Source organism: Apteryx mantelli, chromosome 4, assembly GCF_036417845.1.
Source record: "Apteryx mantelli isolate bAptMan1 chromosome 4, bAptMan1.hap1, whole genome shotgun sequence".
Classification (NCBI taxonomy): Eukaryota; Metazoa; Chordata; class Aves; order Apterygiformes; family Apterygidae; genus Apteryx; species Apteryx mantelli.
In genome coordinates, this window is record NC_089981.1 from 78,560,195 (window position 1) to 78,572,611 (window position 12,417).

Sequence of the window (12,417 nt, forward strand, 5' to 3'; positions counted from 1 at the left end):
GCCTGGGGGCACACCAAAGACCCCATGACTGATAAGACCAGACAAAGGAGAACTGACACTGCTGATTCACACCATAAACATCTCGATGCTGTGGAATGCCCCTCAGAATCACCTATCAGTGGGAGCATTGTTACCCAGGGAGCAGGGCTGTGGGCTGAGCACAAGGTCACCTGCTGATGTGGACACTGGTATTGACTAGAACCATGCAGCTTTGGTATAGCTGTGGGCTGGCGTTGTTCTGCTGGGTATGAAAGAAATTCACATAGGTTGGTGTGGACTTGAATCCACCGTCAGCTGGCCTGTGAACCCAAGGACTCACCCATAAGCGTGGATGCCCCTGATGTCAACAGCATGGTGAGGAGAATCCAGGGAAAATTATACTGGAGGTGTGGCCCATAAAGGACAAGAGCAGTCACTGTACCATGCACCCATTATTTAACTGATATGTATATATTTTTTTGGTTCTGTTATATTTCTAGCTTTGCTATACTGTTAGCTTTGTTATAATCTCTTATCTCTAATACTCACACTTGACAAATAATGATCTCTTGAGTTCAGTGCAACTAACCCTGGAATCCCAAAGAATTCCGAGAGCCCCTCTATTGGCGCATCACACATTCCCAGCTCCCCAACTCCATTAGCAGCAGCACCATGCAGGACATCCTTTCCTGCAATAGAGCTCTCGCACACACACTCCTTGCTCACTGCCCATCCATCCCACAAGATACTTCCCATCATTTGGCAGTAGACTTTAAGTTTTCATACAAAAGGCCGAGGGGTACAAACCACAGGACATCAAAGGGCAGACCAAGGTCATAACTCGCCTCCTCTGCTTCTGAAGGAGCAATCTGTTGGATGAAAAGTCCCAGACGATGCTTAGGGAATTGTTCCCCTGCCACAGGGGAAGCCAAGACAACCAAAGAGCTCCTGACCATCTGGCACGGGGGAGAAATCTTCTTTAACCCCAGGAGTGATCAGTGTCACCCTAAGGGAGCAACAAGAAACATTCACCAGGTACTGGCGAGATCATTCCTGATCCCCATGGGGGCACCAGGAACCCTTGGCCAACCATTAAGATGGGGGGCAGAGAGGAGCATTGCCGAGCGCTGCCATCCCAGACCGAAAAGAGACTTTGCAGGTAGCTCTTCAGCATCCAGGGAAGTTGAGTAAGAAATATTCACTCCCTGCATAATGAGAGAATGTGAAAAGCAGAAAAATTCTGCTAGAACCTGTCAAGAAATGTTTGGGTTTTCAGACCTAGAAATAAAGAGTTAAGAAACCAGAACACCTGAATTCCACCCCCTTGAAACTGGATCTTCTTACCAAGATTCCCTGAGACTTGATAGCATTAGACTAAAGGCCATAGGATTTACTGACATGCTGACTTAAAGAGAGACATGCTAGACCAAAGTGCCTGATGCTTTGGAAATTGTGCCTTTCTGCATATCAACACTGTAAGTGTTAGACAAGGTCCGTGCAGAGTCCTTTAAATGGCCCACATCTCTGGGCGGACAGTCTGTAGTTCATTTAAATCTGGCTTTCATCAGTTTAACTCTGTTTCACAGCAAAATCTGGGTGTGACAGCTATCAAAATCCTGCTCACATAAGGCTTTGTCACACTAGATCGAAGCCTATGAGAGTAATCGTTCCCTTCCTACATGACTTAAAAGAGGATGCAGCCACATCACTTGCACTGATATCTTTAAAATATGAAATAGCTCTCCTGTAGCCAGCTGCATTAGAAACAACAGAGAGCGCAGCTAAATGTCAGGGGCATTTTATGAATTATTTGGCACTGTGGCAAGGAAAGATCTTTCCCTTAAGCAAAGGTGCAATTCCACAAGGCTGGAGAGAGTTCTGGATACCACTTCCTGCATCACCTGGAAAACAAGGGCAAATGCAATAGAGCAGATGCACACATCAAGCTGTTTAGGTGTACATTGTTGGAGGCTGATTGATTGCATTTTTTAAGTCAATAAGCTACTGTAAAATGAACCTTCCAACCTGCTAGATACCATTTCCCCTTACTACCAGTACTCTTTGGAAATCAGGTTAAAAAAAAATCCTATTGAACTGACCAGCTTGGAAGCCTTCTCTGCACACCTATCTTTCATCTGTTCTCTGGGTCCTGTTTCCTTGGAGGTTTACAGGTTCTTCTTTCACCTCTCCAAGAGTCTCAGATGTTCACCCCAGAGCCTCTCCAAACCTTACCCAGTAGTGCCCTTGGGTCATGCTCTTCTAACCTTTCCACCCTTCATCAGCAGATGGGACATGGCAAGGCACTGTCATATAACAGTATCCAGAAAGGCCATCGGTTCTGGAGGAGGAATGCACTACTATTTATCTAAGTAGTTTTCATTCAAATAGGACAGAGCACTTGAACCATAATAACTCGCTGAATGAGCTAATGAAAGAGGAAAACATCTTTTAAGCAGAAAAGCTGAGTTCTCAAAAGTACTCATTAATGTTGGAATGGGAAGAAATTAACTCTAAAAGGGAGGAGACTATAACAAACTCTCTGGCAGAACAATATTTGTCCTGGAGTCTTGCGAGCCTTTTCCCAAAGGCTGGAAGCCAACCCCTAAGTCCTATTGGCAAGAGCAGTGGAGCCTGAAAGCTAAGCCAAGCCTATGGTTTAGATAAAATAATAGGATAAAGTTAGCTGTGACATGTCCTAGTTAACAGAGGACTGTTTCTGCTCTTTGTCTGGTTTTGTTACAGTCCCAACTACCCTATCGCATGCCCACAAGAAGTGGCAACAGCCACCTGAACAGTGGGGCAGGGACTGTCATCTTCACTTTTCTACACAGCAGGTCTCTTGTCTTTGGGAAGGGTCCCAAGCCCAACTGCACATGTTGTGATACAGCCCTTTCATAATCTGCCTTGGCTATGCTGATCCACAAAGGTTGGTTAAAGCTTCCCATTCTCTCTGTTTAACATGTTGGGTGTAATAGTGATATTTCCAGTGCCCCGAGAAAGGCACTCAATAAAGTCAAGCTGGGAGAGACAGGAAGGCAGCCTAGCGTGGGCCCACAGCTACTTCTTGCACCTCCTTCTGGCTCTCACATCTGAGCCCCAGCCTGGTGTGAGAGCCATGGCAAGGCTGCCCCATTCTGCATGGTCTGGCACCTAAACCTTGCCCGGCTGTGAGCCACGGTGGCAGGCTGGCAACAGCCCAAGGGAAGCAACCAGCCTGCTGGAGACAAGGATCTCAGTGCCCAGAGGATTTACTAAAATAGGAGAGTAAACCAAGGCAACTCTTGCACACTCTGGGAGGGCTAGACCAGCTTTGGAAGAACCTCAGCAATTTTCAAAGACCTCAATGGTAACACTGTTAAGCCTGGAGTTAGCAAAACACTGCCTGGCATGAGCAGTAATGCAGATAACCTCTGTGATATGTTAGTAAGAAAAACTTAGGACGTGTCCTAATGAAACAAAGCTGCAAAATAGAAAATGAGATGATGGGAGATCAGTCTCCAAGTACCTGCCATATCGCTAGCTGTGCTCAAAAGTCTTTTGTTGGTCTTTGTTTAGCTGCCCCATTCAGGATTGCCTTCTGATCCATTAAAATATCGTAAAGACTAAAGTAACACTGTGGAATGCATGAACTGCATAAGTTCCCGTTTTTGTTTGATTTGATTTCTCTATGAAGACTCTCTCAAGGAGCTCAGATTGCATTTACTTGGGGAACATTTTGTCAGATCAGCACATACAGCACAAAAACAATGGCAGCTTTTAAAGAAAAAACAGATTCATTTGCCATCCAGAATAATTTCATAAGCCAACTTTTCTTGGATAGAAAGCACAATTAAAACAACAACAAAAAAAAAGTTTCCACCTTCCGTCCACCTACTTCTGTAACCTCAGTTCCTCTCTCTGTCCCCCATTGCAAAGGGCAATAGCCCGTCTCTCTGGAGCCTGGGGGTGTCCTGTGCTCCAGTTGCACAGCCCATGCCCAGGGGCTCCTTTACCAGCACAGTCTGTTGAATCGTTGCCCCAGCTCAGGCACTGATTTGGATCTTTCCCCATTTTCATGAAGTCTGTAGAAAAATATCTTTAGCAGCTGGGGAGAGATCTCAAATTTGACTGAAATTGGCTTACAAGTTTAAAAGTTACTGAGGGAAGAAGGAACAAATGGATAGATACTATAGTCATATAAAGGCTTGCTTCCTTACAACTCTCAGACTAACTGAAAATAATATTTTCTTTAAAGAATTTGTAGGGAAATAGTATTTATGTCCATGTGTGACATCTTTTTCCTTTCCAGTGTAAGTTTATACCATCTCAAATGTACAATTCAGTATCACAAGCTTCAGTTTGTTATTTAAAATGGCACTAATTGTTCATTTTCATACATTTCAATATAGCTTGACTTGAAAAACAAGATTCTGCTTTCAACAGTATGTGAAAAATGCTTCAATGTTAATATGAAAATTAGCAATAAGAGAATCAGCACATAGCAGTTTTCTGCAATCTGTCTATCTCTCTATATACAAAAAAAAATTCTTCATAGGGATATTTTCAAGATAGAAATGGCTGTAATAAAGTCTACGGTTTTGAAGTTTCAAACTTTCTCTTCAATGAAAACATGATGAACTGCAAGTCACACGAGTTCACAATGTTCTAAAAGTTTTGCAATATAATGAAAGAAATACAAATAACATGCAGAGGATTTCTCTTTCTTCTCCAAGTTTGTGATCCTTAAAGAACCTCAGCGATTCAGTCATGCTATTCCCACCTAATGTACAAAAGAATTTAATAACCAGAAAACATTACAATCTTTTCAAGATCAGGGTATAAAGTTAACAGTCCTACTTCTATTGCCAGCATTTGGGATTGACAAATTGAACTGACTCCTTAAATTCTGAAACTTTTCATGGACAAGGAAAAGTTGCTATGCCCTACATTTAGGGTATGCCCAAAAAGACGAGGGTGGGCATCAGCCCCCAAGAGGTTGATGCAGCTGGTCTCAGGAGCCAATAATGAGCCATATGCAATTGTTCTGCTTAGGTGTTCCTACTGCTTATTACCAGTGTCCAGATCAGTGCAACCTGTGAAAAACTGGTGAAAGAGGCATTTCACCCAAAAGAACATTAAGTAGTCACCAAAGGGATGGAAGGCAGTTTTAACTGTCCTGGAAGAAAAGAGCTTTTTGTCAGACAGTCACTGCAGGAGGTGAATCCTTGCTGACATATTTAAGGAAGGCAAACAACTGTTATTTTAATGAAGTAGCTGGTCTGTTTCCTGGCTAAGGAGGGAATAGAAAGAGTTTCAGGGAGGAAGACTATACTTGCCTAGATATCCTGAGAAGACTTCAGAGGGGAGGATGGTCATGCAAACCAAGATACTCCACCATGAGAGGGGAGGGTGCTCTGATACCAGTGCCAGGAAGGGGGACCCCAGGGCTGGTCTTTAATCAGAGCTCTGTAGGTATAGCTCTGTCTGGTGGTGAGTCTCTAACAGAAGCTCTCCAATAGGCACGATGCGGAGCAAAGGTGTGTGCACAAATTGCATGCCATCTTGCATGTAAGAAGGCAGGGAGCCTTGCTGGTATAACGTTAGCATAGGCAGTGAAATGTACACTTCTTGCATTTCTTCATTTGTAGCTCTCACAAGCTTTTGCAATAGTGTTCTCAGATGGACAAGTTAATTATGAACAAATGATTGTGCTTATGTTCTTGCATTAACCTGGCCTGGGGTAACTGCAGTGTAAGGTGACCACGTAGCAGTGGTTTGTCACTATGAACTATGGCATTCCTCATCCAGAGACATGGCAAATCTCCCAGCAGGGACCTGCAGCACCATAACCCACTGCCCCAGTTCCCCCAAATAGTCTCTGCCATGTCCACCACAGGAGAGTGGGCACCAGATCCGCAAGGGTGGCAGGGGACCCCTGGTGACCTCAGGGACTCTCTGTTACACAGCACAGGTCCAGAGATGTGCTTGGATAGGGGTAGGGATCATGGAAAGGACATCACAACTGTGACTGACAGCCAGGGAAATGCAGCCTTCAAGGTCAGACCATGGTCTGTTTAGTACGTCTGGTGCTATATTTGGCAGTGACGCCATGAGCTAGAAGCAAATATTCATTTTGCATTGATCTGTAGGCAGGGCAACAGTCGCTGAAGTTACCGTTTGCACTGTTGGCAATAAATGATAAACTGTCGGAGTTCACACCAACTGACTGTTGTATGGTTTTTACATGGTCAAAAATTCTTAATGCAGTTTCATTTCTGTCTTGAAAATAATCAAGCTTAGAATGGATTATTTCCCTTCCTCCATATAGTACCAAACATGGCAAGAAATTTTTTAATATTTCCATGAGCTGAGGCAGAGATCACAGAAAAAACATACACCCTTTCCAGCCAGGATTTCTTTGTCGATCTGCAAAGTTTTGGTGCTGTCAGCCACAGCTGTACTCCACACAGAAGCCAATTTGAGGCCAAAATGATTTTAAGGGTGAAAAGTTTCAGGCAGCAGTGTGTGTCAAGTCAAAGTTTAGCTGAACAGCAGCACAAATCTGGAGAAGCAACTATCCTAGCCTCATGTCCTGCTCCTTGGCAGCAGGAACCACTGCCCTGCAGATACACCCTGAGTAGTCTGTAGGGACCAGTCCCATAAACAACAGCACCTTGTCGTAAACGCAACCCTGCATTCATCCATGGCTTCCAGAAAACAGAGGTCCTTCTTGAGCTGCCTGGCTAGAGCTCTTTCCTAGCCCCTACTTTAGCTACCATCTGCCCAGATCAAGGCGTTTTCTATATGTCAGAGGAGCACCTTGCTTAGCATGTGTCTACCCTCTCCTATAACTCACTGACCTGCATCCAGCTGAACTCAAGAAATTAATGAAGGTCATCAAGCATCAGTTATTATCTCCTACAGCCAGACTGAAATGTCTAAATATCACATACTAGTTAAAGGGATCAATTAACGGAACAGCAGAAAGGAGGGAGAGATTGCTGCAGAACAGAAGAACATTCATATACATTGCACAGTGCTGGAGCTAGATGGACGGAAGTGCCTCTGACTTATGCTAAAGCAGAAATACACTGAACTGTGTCCGTTTGGACCGCAAGGTCACCACTCCCAGCCAGGACTGATCTCTGCCCCACTCCAACAGCCACACTTGCTGCCAGGCACATGCAACACCGTACGATGGAGAGCCGGCTGAGCCACCACTCAGCCACATCCATCCTCACTTAGCCCTGAATAACATTGTTATATCATTTACCTCCAACAAAAATCCAACTAAGCCAGCAATGAAAAGAAACCTAGGGATGAGAAGTGTGTGCAGGGTGGGGAGCGGGCCATGGGGAGCTCAGGATTCATCTTGCCGAGGTCCGAGGCAATGCTGAAGGCCTCACTGTAATGAGAAGATGTGTCCAACAAGCTGTCTCCTAAAGCCATGTGTCAAGGAAACACAAAGCTGGTCTCAGAGGTATGTGGCAGCTCTGGAAAGCAGATTTCTCCTTCTCACTAATCATGTTGTGGGGGACGGGCACTTCAGAAACACTGTGTGAACTTTTGAGATCCCTCGTGCAGCTGGCTAGTGTGAAAGGGAGGAAACCTCTGCTGTCCTACCCCAGGCAGCAGCTATACCTTTGGCTCAGAATTGCTCCTGCCAAGAGCCAGCTTGAGAGGATCACCAGGGTCAACCAGAGCAAAGAAGTGTGCAGAAAACCCATGGTGGCGTAGCATCCACGAAACTTGCAGCTGGGCAAAATCTGCCCCCATCCTCCCTCAGGCCTCTGGCTCGGGACTGGTCAGGTTGTGGGTGCTGCATTACGCTGCCCCATTGACAGATCCTCGGTGGCTGAGAGACCCCGAGTGCGGAGCAAATACACGGTGCTCATGGTCAGCTCTGCCCAACAGGCAGCGCCCAGGCGAACGTGTGTGCAGCTCCCCCGCAGAGACCTGACCTCCGGTGACACAGCAGTGTTCAGCCTGCCGCCGTCATACACTGCGCAATTATTCCCAAAGGAGTGACTGGAATTTGCTGATAAATGAAAACAGCTTTTTCTCTCCAGGTCTTGAAGGCTGATTACAGTCTCCTTGCCATCAGCTGTAGGAAAATTGCAAGTGCACAGAAGCCAGACAGATGGCAATTTCTTCAGCCCAGGAATGTATATACCCTATGAGTCCTGGTTCTCAAACTCCCTCTGCCCTCTGCTCTCTTACTTTTCTCTCCTAATATGCTATATGCTCTAATATGCTTTTTAGCCTGTAACTCTTTGGGGAAGGGACTATCATGTGTGAGGCTGGCTTGGTGCCTAGCAAAACTCACTTTTCAAATATTAATGGAGCTGTCAAGTGTCTCCTGCAGCGTTGCAGAGCAGTGCACACAGATTTCACCATGCCACAGTTCAACTGACACAGCCACGGTGTGTTTCTACCAGGTCAGCACACATCAAGCAAAGAATTAGGACATTAGGCTTTATTTTTATTGGCTGTCCTCCAAATAGTTAAAGTTTGTTTGCTTTGCTTTATTTTTGTTTGCTTTAATTTCTCCCTCATTACAGGAAAGTATCACCAAGAGAATTTTGGCAATCTCAATTCTCATTAAGTTCAAGAGAAATTAAATGTAAACAGCCTGTCTAGTTCAGCCAAAAACCCATAAATTGTGTTAATATACTACAGTCCATATTGTTACACCTATACTTAACTTTAATCACACAAGTGATTTTTAGTCTTTTTTCTGCATAGATTTAAGCATATAGATAAGCTTGGACACGACCAGGCTTGAAAACATTTAACATCATCCTATCTGCTTTATGTCTCCAGTTCAAAGTACTTGCCTGCAGCCATTAAAATATGCTTTCATCTCATAATGTAAGTAATAGAATTGAGCTGTGCCAAAAAAAAAAACCCTTAAAGTGGATTGTACTTGTTCCAGGCCAGGTGCCTGGTAGTAACCCTGGAAAGAACCAAGTTATGCTCAGAATGATGCAAGCCACAAGGATGTTTCACTGGGGGAAGGAAGTATTTGACCTTGTTCCCCCATGGAGCAGCCACATATTTAGATGGCCCCCTGTGCCCAGGATCTGAGCACAGTGCTGAATATTTATTCTCTCTGTGTTGCAGGGAAGAAGCTGTCTTTTACAGACTAGTTGTATTTTACAGCCCACGAGACAAAATATGGAGAGCAGAGTGACTTGCCCCTGGACACACGTTGTGAGCCCACAGAACAGAGACTTGAACCCAGGGCCAAAGGCCCCCATGCATCCTTTAGCCACCAGACCAGCGTTGTCTGTCAGTCAGGCTAAGGCAGGCAATACGGCAATGGAGAATAGTTTCTTGCCATCTCACCCTTCTAAAATCTGTGGTGCTGAGACGCAAAAGGTGCCAGCACAAATATATCCTTTCTGGCTTAGGGAGTCCCTGTGTTGCCTACTGCTGGAGGCCAAGCATGGCAGAGGAATATCACTGTGTGCGCGCCCTGCTCCTTACACTTCCGCTGGACACCTTCAAGCAGCTATATTTTGTTATTCATTGTGGTTGTGTTTTTTCTTTAACTGTTGCAAAATTTATCTAAAAGAAATAGCAATGCACGTGAGGAATGGACATCCCATGCAAAATGGCACCGGTTTAATCACACCCTACGCAGACAGTTTCAGTGCTGCTGAACCATACTCATTCCAGGGCTTCTATCTGAGCATGCTGTTACTATATACCACCACCATCCCTATGTTCTTCTCCTGTCTTCCAGCACCACATCTATCATCATCTATGACTAGATCGGTGATGGGGCCAGACCCCTACATTATACCCCTGATGTGGTGGCCCTGAAGGCTGAGCCATTTAAACTCAAGGGCAGCTTCCTCTAAATGAATTTCTTGAACATGGACGTGTTCCCTTCACTCCGGGTGCTCTCAGCCAGGCACTGCCTGTCACTGCTGCCCACAGCATCCCCACGCAGGCTTGTGCTGTTTCTTACCAGCCACTGCTGGACATGGGTACCAGCTTAGACAAATACTTGGTCTGCCCTGGTAGGGCTGCTCTTACATGCCTGGGCTGAGGTTGATGCTAACATCCTTGTTGCTTCTCACTGATGTCTGCGTACAAAATGGACAGTCAACCTGGATGAGGAGACAGTGCTCCAGCGTGATCAGCTGCACTCCACTTCCCTTGCAGGAGATCTTGGATATAATATTATCCCCCTGCACTTGCTGCCCTACACCCTCTCACGGTGCGCCTGAGGGCTCCCAAAGTGCTGTTGTCTTCATTCTTAAAAACAGTCATATTTGAGTAAAAACAGAAATGATGGTCACATAAATCAGAGAGGAAGTAAAAGTTTTATATCATCTTTTTATTGTAATGAGTCCACAGCTCTACAACAATAACTTACTTCCCCTGTGCTTTAAACTGTCACTGTCACTGACCGCTCTGTGAATAATTCTGCAGTTTTCCAGTTTGTTCCTTTAACCCATTTCACTTTTTCACTTCTTCTTTGTTTGAAGGTCTCTGACCTTCACCAAAACTAATAAACTAGTATCACAAGATTCAACAGCAAGTTTTCCCTGAGCATGTCAGTGCCCTCCTGCTGCCTTCACATCAAGCCAGGATGTCTGCGACACCCCACACACTGCCAGACACCCTGGCCCAAACTGGTTTCCCTGACAGCAAAGGGCCTCAAGCTCTCCATAGCCCCAGCCTCACCACTTGAAAAGACGTAGGTTTCCCAAAGGCCATGATTGCAATTTTGTCAGCACCCACATGCACCAGCAGATACCAAATGGGATTTGTCCTCAGGTGTCCCTTGGAGACTGAAACCCAAAGGAGTGGGAAAGCTGTGAAATTTTTTAAGTTCTCATTCTCTGAGTACCTGGGTACAAAGGTACCGAGCACGGCAGCTCACAGCCAGCACAACCCTGAGGTCTGCTCAGTCTGGGGAGGTCAATGCCCTGCCAGCCGATCCTTAGCATCCCTCTGGTCCCTCTCGCTGACCAAGCTGCTCATGGGCTGGAGGAACAGAGCAATGTGTGCAGAATGTCAGCTGTCGTGGGGATGGCTTTGAAACTGAGAATCCAGAGGCAAACCAGGGAAAACAACTGAGTTAACTGTGTGTTCAACCCTGCCAGAGAGGCATCCCCTGTGTTTCCAACCAGAGATCAGCAGTGACCAGACCCTTCCTCGCTCCCATGGGGACTGAAGGAACTTGCCAGAGGTGGAAAGGACCTGATAGGGACAGATGTTGGGCGGGGTCCATGTGGCCTGTCTTCAGCCAGTCTTCCCTAGGTGAAGTAGGAAAGATGCCCAATAAAAGCTCTGTGGGCTTTTATCCAGTACGATCCCAGAGATGATGCCTTGCCAAATGTGTCCTTTCAAATATCACAAACTGAATTTGTAACACAGTCAAAATGGGGTTTATGGGCCACATTGCCCAGGAACCACATTCCAGCTGTCTGCACTGGGAAAGGACTAGGGTGGGGAAGGCCATTAATTCTTGGAAAACTGTCTTATAAAGTTAACTCCATCCAGCTAATTTACCTTGGGGCATAATTTTCTTCCTGGAGCACTCAACTCCATTCTTCTGAGAAGTCAGTTTGGCTGATGGCTGGATATCACAGCCTTGTCATTTTTAGTTCATTTGTAAATTATCTTATGCAGACTGGAACATGCAAGTTTTTAACTACTTTATGGAATGGAAGGGGCAGAGAAAAGTTACGCTCGTTGGTCAAGGAAAACTCATCAGCAAAGCAGGGTGGCCAACACTAGGAGGGCGTAACCAGAACTTCATCCCCAAGCTCCAGGGCAGTTGCCCAACTCCATACTTGCCTGGATCAAGGAATCCCAGGTGTCCCACCTGAAGAAAATCTACTGCTTTAAGACCATTTCAGTTATGGGGGCTCCCAGAGATCCAACATTTTAAACCATTTTACTAGATGCAAAGCTTTCTGCATCTTGTTCCAGGGGGCGCCCTTGAACGCTTAGCTTTTGCACCTCCGAAACCAGCAGTGCTCAGACATCGGCCCTGCATGGAGCACACTGGGAGAGGATGACTGTCACAAGAACAGCATACCCAAACATGTGCGCTCCCTCCCACACACAACTGGGTCATTTCCCCATAGCAACTGGAACAACTGTTTTTACCTTAAAAATAAAAAACCCTGGAGAAGCATTTGAGATTTTTCTTTAGTTGACATTTATGTCATGAGTTCAGTGCTTTTTTGAAGCGTCAGCTACTCTGTTTTTATTTCATCTCCCTTCCTTCCCTCCCATCTCCTAAGAGGGCTAATTCTCTCTTCTATCCTCCCATATACTTCTCTTCTGACTTGCCTGTTTCTCCTGTCTATATACCAACCCATCTCTTGGTTCTCTTTTCTTGCTTTCTTAAGTATTTTGCCTCCCTCTCTGATCATCTTCTCTTCCACAGACACAATTCCTGGCTGCTGTCACTCTCTGGATATCAATTTTCCA